This window comes from Mus caroli, chromosome 4, assembly GCF_900094665.2.
Source record: "Mus caroli chromosome 4, CAROLI_EIJ_v1.1, whole genome shotgun sequence".
Classification (NCBI taxonomy): Eukaryota; Metazoa; Chordata; class Mammalia; order Rodentia; family Muridae; genus Mus; species Mus caroli.
This window is the reverse complement of record NC_034573.1, coordinates 28,499,421-28,502,092: the sequence shown is the minus strand read 5'-3', so window position 1 is coordinate 28,502,092 and position 2,672 is coordinate 28,499,421.

Here is a 2,672-nt window from a genome sequence, read left to right as displayed (position 1 = left end):
TTGAGACAGAGTCCGCAGCTGAAGCAATCAAGTTGTAGGTAAATATAAACAAAGATCTGACAGACCAATCCGTAGAGGGAGAAATGCTTAGGAGAGATGATTGGGTGGATGTGGGATACCATTTGAGCCTTAAACCTGCTGCCTAGGTACAGTCTCTTCTTTGCCTCCTTCCACACGTCTCCAGCATAAAGGCAGCTCTTTCTAAAGATTTACAGGAGAAAGAGGCTTCGTCGTCTGCCCCTTTCTTTCAGAGGTCGAAGTTGCTATTTTAGCCTCACCTCAGATTCCTAGCAGAAGCAAACATTTGGGGGAGACATTGCTTTTCTTGGGACCTCCCAGACTCTAGAGAAGTCTCAGAACTACCTGCTAGCCAGGAAGCAGGCAGTTCTTGCTCTGCGTGATCAAGTCAGGGAGCCGGGCTCCTCAGTAATTCCAGACAGCAAGCTTTCGTGTGAGTGTTGGTGCTATTTATCCACTCGGGTGGCTCAGCACTGTTGTTCAGCATCATTCAGGTGTTCAACACAGATAGACCCTGGTAGTATGTAAAGGACCTTCTTCCCCATATTGACCCACCATCTTGGTGGCCCATATCATATCTGGAGGAAGAAGTCATTTAGTCATTTGCAACCTGTGGGAGGTACTCTACATAAGTCTTTTATCAACACCAGCTTTTACTTCTTCTAAGATGGCCCCTTATAAAGATGTTGATGCTTATTCATGTCTCAAAATCATTCCAAATCTCTGATTGGTGGTGTACTTTTTCACTGAATCCTATGAAACACTAACACTATATCTATCTATCTATCTGTCTGTCTGTCTGTCTGTCTGTCTGTCTATCTATCTATCTATCTATCTATCTATCTATCTATCTATCTATGCTGGGAGTCTGTTGGTTGACTGGCTGAAGTGATCTGTGGATTGAAACTATCAGTATTAATCTAACCAGAGAGAGATCACAGAAGCTATTACTGTTTAGCTAGTTATCCTTCTGTTAACTTGAATGGGAGGCCTAGAGTCTGACATCTGGAAAATTGTACCAGCAGTATTCAGAGTTCAAAGATAACAGTCAATAATGGAATCAAACTTTGACTTGTGACCTGGTGTTTTATTACCACAAAGGGATGCCCTGTTAAAACAGAGAGAATTATGCTGTTTGGAAAGTGCCCTTCCCGGGGGTATGCATACATGTTTTTCAAGTTCTGTCTGCCCTAAGCTCATCAGCCAGGCAATGGGCTGCTGTATGTTTCCTTCTGAGTTGGGGAGCTAAAAGAGAGGCAGGCAGCTGACCGTGGAAAGGCCAGGTATTCTCTGATGCCTTGGACTTCAGTTTGCAAAGATCACTTTTATACGGGAGGAAATGATCTACAGCCCACATGCCCCTGGGTGTATCTTGTGCTCCGAGAGGAGACATCAGGGATGGCAAAGGCAGAGCTGTCAGTATCCCTAATAGGGATACTATACTAAGGATACATGTAAACATGACACAAAATGTAAATGACTCTTGATCTCTACAAACCAAGGTTGAATTTCGAATCCACGTCCTTCTGAGGAAAGACCTGTCAACTCTTTAGCAGGCATCACTAGTTCCTTCAGACTCTCTGGTTTTTCAGATCTTTATTCTTTTAAAATTATAACAGGGCTGTGATGAGCCAATTTGCTGCTGTTCTGTGTAATTTGGGTTATTCATTCAGTGGGATGTAGAAGATGAGAACACAGTTAAAGTGGCATATTTAAACTTCAAAGAAAGATCTCAATTTGCAACAGTCAGTGTGCTCCTAGTTACACTAGACACAGAACATTAAAGAAGCAATGGCTCTCTCTGAGACAGCCGTTGGATCCCAAAGAGGCTGCACATTGAGGTTTCTCCTTTAACTTGCTGTGGTTCATCAGACCCCCCCTCCCCCTTTCAGGGTGATGGACAGTGGTTCCCTTATTCAGGACCTGGCAAAGCAAAAACATCATTCTTTTTTAGAGTTTGGGGCCCAAGTTTGGGCCCCATGTCAATTCAGCATATGCAGGGATGATCATTCCATAGGGCTAGAATGCTGGGTAATTAAAGATATTTAGGGACTGATCTGGCTACACGATTTCATTCTAATTCAGAGAGTAGCTTTAGAATTCCACCAGCTGTTGCTGTCTCTCCTAAGAAGTGTTAAAGCATTTTGTATTGCAGTGGCTCTGCCTTGCTTGGTGGCCTGCAGCCCTGCAGCCCAGGTTCTGGCAGCTGCAGTGTGAGGTCTGAAATGCCTGCTTGTGATATGTTCCACCAGCAAGGCAGCAGCCTAAAGAAACACCCACACCGCTTCTGTGTGCATCTCAGAACCACGGGCTGCTGCTGAAGAAACTGGAGGCTCTCTGTCATGCCACCATCAGACTGCCTTCAAGTGGAGAAGCTGGTTGTCGGGATGAGTCATGAAGGAAAGGAAGGAGTGGAGAAGGAAGGATGAGGACCCCCTTGATCTCAGGATACTCTATTAGATGCAAAGGCTGTCATCTTTCCACACAACTCAATGCGTGCTACTTAGGGATTTTCTTTTCTCTTCTTTCTCTTCTTTTCTTTTCTCTTCTTTTCTTTTCTCTTCTTTTCTTTTCTCTTCTCTTCTTTTCTTTTCTCTTCTTTTCTTTTCTCTTCTCTTCTTTTCTTTTCTTTTCTTTTCTTTTCTTTTCTTTTC